The 12,015-nt window shown below is 46.0% G+C and overlaps 1 protein-coding gene across 1 annotated transcript in view; it reads left to right on the top strand.

The window, feature by feature from the left end:
* Positions 1 to 5,215: 5,215 nt before the first annotated feature.
* SNAP25 (synaptosome associated protein 25) overlaps positions 5,216 to 12,015 on the top strand; it is a 70,380-nt gene continuing 63,580 nt past the window's right edge. Inside the window, exon 1 of the mRNA XM_085858395.1 lies at positions 5,216 to 5,334. The gene's annotated coding sequence lies outside the window, so the exon portion shown is untranslated. The remainder of the gene's footprint in view (positions 5,335 to 12,015) is intronic.

Raw genomic sequence — 12,015 nt, forward strand, 5'->3', positions numbered from 1 at the left:
GGCCGTGGACCAAGCCGCACGACCATTGACAGGTGCCGCACAATGGAGCATCCCTTCCCTCCAACGTTCAGGTACCCGAAAGAACTGCGATCTCAGCTCGCCTCCCTCTCTGGCTGCAAAAGGTCCTTGTCCATACATCTGGGCTTATTTTCATCTGAGTGTGTGGTGCCGTCTTTAATTAGAATTGCGTAAGTGTTTTTATTTGATCATTGTAAATCTTGCCTGTTTTATTCTCGCGACAAGTCTGCTCTGTGTCTCCTTTGTAAGTTGCTGTAAAATTGTCGCACTAAATCTTTCTTTCATCTTCCCCTGCATAACATCCCCAATAAACCTGTTACCTGTGCCACATATTTTCCTCGCTTTATTGTAAATAAATGGTTGTAGAAATGTTCCCAGTTCATTTTCGTCTTTTCCTTCATTGGTCCAGCATGGTTCAGATCTGAGTTTTAGCCGGGTCTTTATCCCCGATAATCTATTCATTCTAGCCGGTACGTTCTTGGTAGTTCCGCTCGGCTGCATCCGATCCGGAAAGGTGGTTGGTAGTTGGTAGAGTGATCTGGATCGGGCAAGGCGTACCGAGGGCGTGATTCCCCGGTAGACGACACCGCGTGGTTAATTAGGTAAATTGGTTCCAGACAAAAAGACCCTAAGCTACGCGGTGGAGGTATTGGCGTCCACAGTCGCTGAAATGACCCGCCGCCTCATGGAATTATCTGAGAGCGACGGCCTACAATTCCGGGGGTTCTGGTGGGAGACGACGTAATTTCCCCCACCTCGTGGTCATGCTCGCCACCTCCCCCCGGCCTGCAACAATATATTCCCCACCTGCTCCACGATTCCCCCACCCCCCAAGCTGTTCCGGAAGACAGTTGGTGATTCTAGTGCTTACAAGTTCCATTTCGTATCTAGATCAACCACTAATCGTGCAATCAGTGTACGTCCACGGTCTACCAGTCAAGCCTATCAAGTTGAGCAAATACTTTATGAGGATCATTCTTCTTAATGAATATTTCTTACCTGGATGTTCCAGTGGCTAAGGCTCATGGAGGAGCCTCTACATGTATCACATGCAGGGAAGGGAAATAAGGAGACATAAATGTACTTTATCATGAAGTAAAAGAACATCAGTGAAGGATGAACAAATCAACACAGTCGTTGTAATTTGAACCAAGAACTCAGATCCCTAAGATCCAAAGCAAACTCACTGACCGTTAAACCACCACGAGGTATGTGAAGAGTACAACACATTTGAAATGGAGAGAAAGCTTTTGTCACCAGCCCACCAAAGTGAGTCATAATATCTTTACACATTGTGTCGTATATTGGTTGAAGGAATTATAAATACATTTCACAATCAATGAGAAATTATAGTGGGGCGGACAGATGGCTTGGAGGGATGCACACTCACTTCGAAGCTGTTTTGTCTGGGTTTGAATCCCCACCCAGCTATAAACTGTCATCCTGGTGTTACACAGGCAGGATGCTTCATCAATGTGTGTGCCGTCGCTTGGATGGACGTTAAACTGGAGTCGCATCTGCTGGCATTCGTTGGTAGATGTTAAAAATCCCACGGTGCCCTTTGCAAAGAGTAGGCGAGCTGCCGCCAGCATCCTGAAGCAAATTACAAATTTCTGCCCTCACTACTTAGTCGAGCGTCAGGCCTGGTCAGCAGATTCGTGAAAGACTTGGGCCAAAAACTTTCCCCTGGCCAATCCCACAAGAATGGGAAGAATTGTGAGCAATAAAGAAGAAGAATAATGAGATCTATATATAATGGAACAAGTGTATGTATGTATGTCTCGTCACTAAGGGAACCTTTTATGATGTAATACATAAACAGCGTTCATCCGTATTGTTTGTGTTCCTGTTAGAGCATAACAAAAAAAATTGCAGACGTGTTGGTCATACCTCGGGTCAGGTGATGGGCACAAAAAATCCACCTGTACACCTGCCACAGTGCAAGTGGTTTACTCACCCCTGCTGCAGACAGGGGGATTATTATCCCCACCTCCCCACGACACCCCTCACCTTCCACCTGAAGAGAGCAGGTGTTTCTAATGATAGTAATGATTGTTATTATTTGGTATGCAGCCTGTGGTTGCTGGGAGCATGGCTGTGCTGCTGATGCAGTGCCCCCGTTCACAGTAACCTGGTACTCATTTTGCCAACCTGAGAAAGATGAGAGGCCAAATCAATACACCTGGTGTTATGAAACAGCCTGACAGGGGCTCCAACTTAAGACCCTAAGATCTCAAACGAGCCACCTGAACCGTTAAGGCAACACGAGGTATGTACTCGTAGTAATGATTGACAAAATATATTGTACTTGTACCATCACCAATCATTGCGATAGTTAATTCTTTTGTTCCCCAGTTCTCCCGTCTATGGAGATGCTTTCTTGAACCGAAACCATCCGGTACATCCCACTCTTCCCATCAGGGCTTCAAGCAGGTGGTTCACCGCCATCTCATGTCATCCCCCATCCCCACCCACAACCTTTTTCATTAACCCTTCCTCACCCAACCCTCTCGTGTGTGTGTGTGTGTGTGTGTGTGTGTGTGTGTGTGTGTGTGTGTGTGTGTGTGTGTGTGTGTGTGTGTGTGTGTGTGTGTGTGTGTGTGTGTGTGTGTGTGTGTGTGTGTGTGTGTGTGTGTGTGTGTGTCCTCGAACTGTTACCTCTTAAAACGTATTTGGTGAGTTCATGAAACAGGACTTTAGTTTAATAAACAAGGCTATTTGCGATTGAATCAAACCTTGCACATGTTACCTGGACAAATCTCCGATCCAATCTCTGCAATTCGATAAGATTCCTCATTAATTAGTCATGAGGTTTTCAATTCACCGGTTAATTATGTAAAGATCTGGAAAATATTCTCCCTCATAGAGGAAACAATTTGGTTTGGGTTTATTGAACTTTACAAACAGAGAAGAAACAGTCTTTGGCGGGATTTCAACGTCATGAAGCACATGCTCAGATGGGAGCGCACATGGCTCATCGAGTCATGAAGCACGTGCTCAGATGGAAGTGTACATGTCTCATGGAGTAATTAAGCAAGTGCTCAGATAGGAGTAAAACTTGAGGGGTCAAGGCATCATGAAGCAAGTGCTCAGATGGGATGGAATTGCCACTGAATCACGAAGCATGTGCTCAGATGGAAGTGCACATGGCTCATGGAGTAATTAAGCAAGTGCTCAGATGGGAGTAAACCTTGAGGGGTCACGGCATCACGAAGCAAGTGCTCAGATGGGATGGAATACCCATGGGGGTCACTACATCATGAAACAAGTGTTCAGATGGGAGTGCCGATCCAGCCAACCCAAGCTTGTCTTACAACTTGCTTGTTTTATGTTTGTGGTGCGTTCAAATAGTAAAACAATGATTCATAATTTGACAAGACCGCTTGTTTTATACAATGTGAAGAGTAAAATGCCTTCACCGTTCCATTGTGCATTTACGGGATTGAATTGAATGAATTGGAATTTCCAACTTTTTTTCTGAGATTTATTTACTTCGAGCTCATGATTCGGAATTTATTAAACCAAGTTAGAGCTCAGATTACAGGTGAATACTACAACAGCACTCGGTGGAGCGTATACCTCTGCCTGGCTGAACAGTTTCCGTTTTGTATCCCATTGATCGGTCGGATCTGGATCCGGACCTGAACCAACAGTCAAATCTGCTTGTTCTCGTCACCTACACAACTCGTGCACCAAGTTTTTCCATAATCCGTGCATACATTTTTGAAATATCATGATAGTGTATGTATCGTTTTTGGCTCCATCTCTCAATGCTGAAGAATCATTTCAAAAATAAAAAAAATTCTCGGATCCCCAACCGGATTCGGATCTTCACTAAGGTTGAATCAATTCGTCATTGTCACACACCCAACGTGGACACCAAATTTCGGCTGAACCCGTCCGTAACAGACAGATAGACAGACGGGGGGGGGGGGGAAACAACGTCCAATGACCTTCGGTGGAGGTGGTCATTGATGTAAGGATCACTCAATTCGGAATATTTTGGTAAATTGGAGGTGAAACACCCGCTCCCAATTCCACATACTTGTGTAAAGGGTAAAATCGTTGATATGATCCGTTGCCATCCCCCAAAAGAACAAGAACGATTCACTACTTTTGCTTTACGTGCAACGGATTCAAATCGCCATCACTATCTCTGTGGATGGTCAAAACTGGTGGTCAATCAGTCGCTCGCCACAACCAGTTTTCCCATTAAGTTTCCCACTCAATTTGACAGATTTACAATCCCCCTACCCTGTCCCGAAGCTGGCAGGATGGCCTCGAGACACACACACACACACACACACACACACACACACACACACACACACACACACACACACACACACACACACACACACACACACTTGCCTCGAAACCTTCTCGCCTACGTTCGAATCCCGACCCAGCTACAAACTGCTGTCCTGTTGTTCCACAAGCAAGGTGTGTGTCGTCCTGAGGCTGGATGTCAACCTGTGTGTCACGTCTGTCAGCATTAGTTGGTAGACATTAAAGATCCTATATATATATAGTGTCCCTTCCTGAAGAGTCGGCAAGCTATCGCAGGCACCCTAAACAGATTACAACTACCTGCTATAACTACTGCTGAGAAGGCAATAGCAAACCATCCCAAATAACCCTTGCTCAGAAACTATTTGGGCAGCACAGACGCTCTATAACAGAGTATGGGACATATCCGTCCGTGCGTGCGTCCGTCCGTCCGTCCGTCCTTGCCGAAGCAGTCTCCTGGGCTATTGGACACAATCCTGAATGAGTGACCACTCTGACGCAGGATACTCGAATGGCTCAATGATCCCAGCAGGCTGGTACTCATTTTTTGCCGACCTCAGAAAGATGACAGGCTGAGTCAACCCCACCTGGTATTAATTCAACACCCAAGTGGGATTTGAACTCAGGACCCGAGGATCCCAAGCCCACCACCCGAACCATAAGGTCAACACCAGGCACACATCACAATGTGAGACCTACATGCGCCTAAACTTTTGACCTTTTCTCCAAAACCACCATTAATCATTGTTCTCCTATTCCCCCTTTTCCCCCATTCACTCCGCACCTAACGCCGGATCAGTGAGAGCCCCCACCCCCAGTCCCCGGAGTTCCCGAAGGCACGTCTCCCGCATCGAGTCCGAAACGTCCCCGGTCCGCCCCACCTGTGTCGGCCCGCTCCGCCGCGCTGCCATTGGTGCAGAGACGCGCCTGCCGAGCCGCAGAGCGCGCCCCTCCCAGCAGCTCCGACCGGCGTCGTCTCTCTCTCTCTCTCTCTCCGGCTGCGGCTCTCCGTGGAAACCGCTCCGGGTAAGTCGCTGCGCAATTCGCTTTCCGCACGTTCCAACTCTCCGGCTCTTGGTTGCTCTTCCTTTGGAGCGCCTGATTGCTCGTCCATCCCGGTTCAAGTCCGGCGGCGGCGATGGGTCGTCGGCGAACAATAGCGCGCGTGCCCTCATCGTGCCTCCGCGAACGTGCGTTGATTCGTGCGCAAGCCGTCGGTCGGTGCGTGCACGTCCCGGGGCTTGTCGGCGACACGATGACCTAAAGATATTGTACTAAAGATAAAGACATGATGACCATCAAGACCAATCGCAGGTATTTGCGCCATCTCGGCGGATTCGCTGCGATTTCTGATCAAAATCGCGAGACGTTTTTACGCAATTAATGTCGTGATGATGATGATCCGTCCGTTTAATTCATTCGGCTCTCGTACAATCGTGTGCTCATTCCCTCGTCTCGCTTGTATTATAAGCTTTACGACGAGCGAATAGACACATTGACACAATATATAGCAATTAGGAATCCCCACCATCGAGCGAAGAGGGGTGGGGACGACGACGAGGGGTGGGGACGACGACGAGGGGTGGGGACGACGACGAGGGGTGGGGACGACGACGAGGGGTGGGGACGACGACGAGGGGTGGGGAAGACGACGAGGGGGGTCCTTTATTTTAATATTTTTCACCATGAGTATACAACAAACATGTAATTAAATGAAAACGTTCAAATTGCTCGGGGTTTGTCGTGGGAGTTGCATGCGATTTGTCCCTTGATTTATATGTCGGTAGGGCGCAGGGGGGATGTTGCACGACACGCGCAGGGATGTTGTTGCGCGACACGCGCAGGGATGTTGTTGCGTGACACACGCAGGGATGTTGTTGCACGACATGCGCAGGGATGTTGTTGCTCGACTCGTGCAGGGATGTTGTTGCTGGACTCGCACAGGGATGTTGTTGTGCGACATGCGCAGGGATGTTGTTGCTCGACTTGCGCAGGGATGTTGTTGCGCGACATGCGCAGGGATGTTGTTGCGTGACACGCGCAGGGATGTTGTTGCGCGACATGTGCAGGGATGTTGTTGCTCGACTCGTGCAGGGATGTTGTTGCTGGACTCGCACAGGGATGTTGTTGTGCGACATGCGCAGGGATGTTGTTGCTCGACTTGCGCAGGGATGTTGTTGCTCGACTTGCGCAGGCATGCTGTTGCTCGACTCATGCAGGGATGTTGTTGCTCAACTCGTGCAGGGATGTTGTTGCTCGACTCGCACAGGGATGTTGTTGCACGATACGCACAGGGATGTTGTTGTGCGACACGCGCAGGGATGTTGTTGCACGACACGTGCAGAGATGTTGTTGCTCGACACGTGCAGTGATGTTGTTGCGTGACTCACTCGGATGTTATTATTGTTATTATTATTGTTGTTGCTGAACACATCCCTCTCATTTGTGTAACGCCGCAAGCGATCGCATGTGCGGTGGGAAATATCTGAAAAGGACCCATGTGGACGTTCAGGTGCACTCTCATCGCACAGCCTCCAGGTACACATACCTGTACACATACCTGTACACATACCTACATCTACACTCTGACACTCGCTCCACGAGGGTTTCATGTGAATTCTCATGTCTCACAATCTAAGGCTCACGAGTTTGTACAAACACTAAATTAAGACGAGGACATTAAGAGACATTATTCTACTTTTACATGGAATTACAACACTCGTAGTAGACGATGCGGATGGAGAGCATCGTGTGTGCTTATAGGGGATTCGAACCTGGGACTCCATGGAACTTCCTATTCAAATGAGGTGGGGGTGGGGGGGGCACCGAATAGGACAACCATTTCAATCAAACGGGCAAATCTGCTCTCTCGGTGTATTTGTAGACTGTTTTGTTTGAAGACCACAGACACGGACAGGATGGTGGATGGCAGACTCTTCCTCTTGGCAACGATCCAGGCTGCAATAGGCAGTGTGGGATGTGGTGTCTGGTAGTTCTTCTTCTTCTTTTTTAACGGCTACAATTATTCCCACCTTGTGAGGTTGTCTGCGGCGAAGCTTTTGGCCCAAGTCTTTCACGAATCGGCTGGTCGGGCCTGACGTTCGACTAAGTCGTTCGGGCAGGAATTTGCAATTTGTTCAGGGTGCCGGCGATAACTTGACTACTCTTCACAAAGGACACCGTGGGATCTTTAACGTCCACCAACTAATGCCAGCAAACTGGACATCCAGTTTAACATCCATACAAGGGACCACACACACACACACACACACACACACACACACACACACACACACACACACACACACACACACACACACACACACACACACACACACACACACACACACACACACACACACACACACACACACACACACACACACACACACACACACACACACCCTGACTGTGAAGCTCCGGGATGACAGTTTATAGGTCGGTCGAGATTCAAACCCAGGCTAGACACCCTCGAGGTGAGTGTGCGTACCTGTAGACCACTCGGCCAGCCCTACGTGTTTTCTGTGACTATTACAGTGAAAGGTTTATGTTTGAAAATAAAGACAACATGGTATGAAATCAATCTTGATATCAAGGCGAACATAATTACTGAAATGTATTGTGAACGTTGCTTGTTTGGCAAGTTTGATAAGGGACAGGTGGTCTATCCATGACTGGAATTCAGAATCAGGTGTTTTAAAAATTAAAGAAAATCTGAACCCGCTTCCATATATAACCCCATATTGTCACCCACACCCTCATCCTCCCAGTCTTCTTGGCCCCCACTTGTTATCCTTCCCCCAGACATTCCTCCTCCCTGGTATTGATGGAGCATAGAGAGCATGATGTCGCATCAACTAGAAATGTCATCAAGTTCTCTACCTGAACTGGAGGAGCGAGGGTGGGGGCATCTATTTATTATGTATCCATGGAGGAGGGTTAAAATGATTAAACGAAGATTGGTGGAGGGTTGGAGAGAATGAAAAGGAGATTGGGGGTGAAGGACAAATGAGGAAAAGGGCATACAAGGCGAGTCCGGGGTGGTAGAGCGAGGGGTAGGTCGGGTTTTGGGGGTCAGAATTCCTGCCATGTTTGCGTCCGTAATAAATACATGGAATCTGGTTGAAAATGAAAATATATTGTTGTTGGAAGACAAGTGAGCCCACATGCCAGATGGAGGAAGGAAGCATTCATGGCATCTCTGATGGATTACAGGTGTACATGATGCCGGTGGAGGAAATAATGGGGAAATTGGAATACAGGTGTATTATGTTTACTTAATTCATCGTCTGACTTTACAGGTGTGTGGAGGCAGTGTTGTATTCATTGAATATTTACACTTTCAAATAACCTGGAGTGTTTCAATTGATCATTTATGTTACATTGGTTGAATGGAGCTCGTATTTAAATCACAAGGAGGACACAGACATTAGTTGATATGCAATTTCAATTATAAAGATATCAGTGGCTCGACATCCGTCGGTGTACCTTTTACATTAATTACAAGGACAGCAGTGGACAAAGGACAAACATTTTTATGGAATATGGAATTTGAACTTGGGTTCCCCACATAACGAGCCATATGTTCAGGTAGGAGCGCTCAAAAGAATGACCATTTATTACTTTTTCAAATGTCAAGATTCTATCATCATCGGAGTAATCATCATCCAATGAAATGGTTGGCAAGCGATAGCTATGTCCGAATGTCCAAACTATGTCCAAATTAGACAAAGGAACACTTTCTTTTTTAGCAGTCAGAACTGCCTTTAAGTTCGATTCTGGAGCTTAAATTTTGTAACTCAGCTTAGTCGAAGAGATTATCGATGTTATGTCATGTGCGAAAGTGAAATATAGCCACGAACGCTGGAGTCTCTGTACGTTTATAATTATATACTTGCAAAGATTGCAATCATTGTAAGGTACCCAGCGATTCGTAGCTATTATGAACATGCATTCGATAATATGAGTGAGGGAAGTGAAAACAACTTTATTGTTAAGAAATCGTTGCGGCTTGTTCCAAATCAAGGCATCCCAGTCAAAAATACAGTGATATTCCTTTGCTGTTGTAATTCTCTGCAGACTACTGTAGTATATGAGAGTACAACTCTCATATACTATATCTCTAACTGTAGCATTTTTGTCTGAGATGGTTGAGCAGGCCAAAAAACATGGCGGCTTCAGACCCCAGCGAGGTAACCCAGGAAACACCTTGAGACCCCATATAGAGCGAGGTGGCCGAGGATGCGCCTGATAAAGGATGTAATTAAATAAGGTCGTTAATTATCTTCAAAAGAGGTGTTTTAATTAACCCAAACACCAAATTTTTAGTCTTGCACTTCCCTGGAGTTCCTTTAGTTTGCCTGCAACGTTTCAGGCTGCTCTGTTTCATGGTTTTGGAGTTATGGTGGAGACACACACACTTATTTGTATAGATTTATATAACAAAGTGTCAATCCAATACTTTTGCTAAATATCAATTCGTTAATTTTGTATGCAGCCAATGACTGCTGTTTGTCACATTACTGGAAGCATGGCTGTGTTGCTGATGCAGTGCCCCTTTTTGGGTAGAGCAAGAATTTGGAATTTGTTCACCAACTAATGCCGTCAGACGAGATTCCCAGTTTAACATCCATCCAAGGGACAGCACACACATTGACCCATTGTCCTGCCTGTGAAACACCAGGATGACATTTTATAGCTGCATCAGGATTCGAACCCAGGCTGGACAGGTCAGAGGGGAATTTATTAGCAAACTACATATGTATTTTAACAACGCTAACAATCAATTATTGCTTTGCTTCAGATAGTTGATGAGTATCACATTGTTTTTTTTTTTAATGACTTATGACGCTTAAGGAGAAACTTCTTAATTTTTTGTGCATTTTGAATCTTTTCTATTATCCATCAACTTGCGCAGATTTGTGCAATGTTTGCGAAATTACATGATGGGCAACCAACACAGTTCTCTTCATTGCTGACATTTTCATTCTTTCCTATTGGTCTTTTATTCTTGCATAAAAGGTCACGACTTACAATGGGAGTTAGGACTTTATCTCAGGAGCGCAGCTGGCCCATGCAGTGCAACTGACATTGAAGACAGAACACTAATTTGGAAGGAACTGTGTGTGCTGCAAACAGTGTCAAATATATCATTTCAAAAAGAACATTTTTGTACAATTTACTTTTTAACACGAAGCAAGCTGTAGAAATGAGTTCATAATCTACTGCGTGTGTGTGTGTGTGTGTGTGTGTGTGTGTGTGTGTGTGTGTGTGTGTGTGTGTGTGTGTGTGTGTGTGTGTGTGTTTTAAAAAATAGGAAGAAATTCCTGCATGGGGCTGGTGTGAAAAAATTCTGACTCGAGCTCGGACTCAAACCCAAAGACCTCATCAGATGTGGTGACAGTCGAGGAGAAGGAAAGGAAGAAGATTGAAAGTTCTGAAATGTGGTTTTGGAGACTAATGTTGAAATTCCCATTGATTGCAAGGAGAACAAACGAATCAGTGGTTGAATGAGTTAGACCACCACGGACATTCATAGCACTGATCATAAAACAGAAACTGTCATGCTTTGGACACATCATGCTGAAAACGGAACTCTGAAGAAGTCAACCATGCGAGGTGTGGTTGAGGGAAGAAGAGGAAGAGGTTGACCTTGCATGCACTGCATGGATGAGAGGAGGAGGAGATTGGGACCATACTCTGTGCAGAGCGTTGGTGCTGACTAAGCAGTCTCCTTGGCTATTGGGCACAATCCTGGATGGGTCACCACTCCGACACATTATACCAGCAAGCGAGCACTCATTTTGCCGACCTCGGAAGGATGACAGGCCAAGTTAACCCCACCTGGTATTAATTCAATAGCTGAGTGGGATTTGAACTCCGGACCCTGGGATCCAAAGCCCACCACCTTAACCATTAAGCTAACACCAGGCATGATGGATGGGGTAAAGGCTGCAACCAAGCTGTCTCTCTTCCAGAGCTTCAGGAAGCAGTGCAGGATAGAGATGTTTGGAGAAATCTGATCAGGAATGTCACCAGAAGTTGGACACGACTTGACGGAACGATATAACTAGTCAGTCTAATGAAACACAGTGTGAACAGTCAAATCCAAACTACTAGTGGTAATAGTAGTAGTAGTAGTAGTAGTAATAGTAGTAGTATTAGTAGTCGTAGTCATGGTATTTACAGACTATTGTATTTGACATCTCAGTTTTATATATTACATTCACATATTAAAGGTGAGCGTCATTATTTTTTTTAATAATAACGGGTCCTTGCATTGTCATCTATCTATAATTCCAGCAATGTGTGTGTGTGTGTGTGTGTGACCGCTGTTTCTCGCCAACCACTGGCCCGATGTAATTGAAACTTGCCAGGTATATTGCTGGGGCCCTGTGGATGTGCCTTTTCAAGGACAAGTGGTTCCCAAGTTATGGCCATTTATTTACCAACCAATGACAGGACACGTTGCTGCGTGGGCGTGGCCGATGGGCAAGGGAACCTCAGCCGCGTTCCCCATTACGGGTTACAACGTACGGACTTCCGGATAGTGATGACACTGTATTCTAATAATTTCTCGATTTCTTATGCGCATTTATACATAAACACAATGCCTCAAGTTATGATCGTTTTCATATTAGCCGGTGTATAAATTTCGGTAACATCAGAGTGCTGGTATGCTCCGAACCACGAAGTAAATTTTTTTTC

The sequence above is a fragment of the Eptatretus burgeri genome, chromosome 15 (genome assembly GCF_056783735.1).
Source record: "Eptatretus burgeri isolate ZD-2024b chromosome 15, Ebu_testis_v1, whole genome shotgun sequence".
In the NCBI taxonomy this organism is placed as follows: domain Eukaryota; kingdom Metazoa; phylum Chordata; class Myxini; order Myxiniformes; family Myxinidae; genus Eptatretus; species Eptatretus burgeri.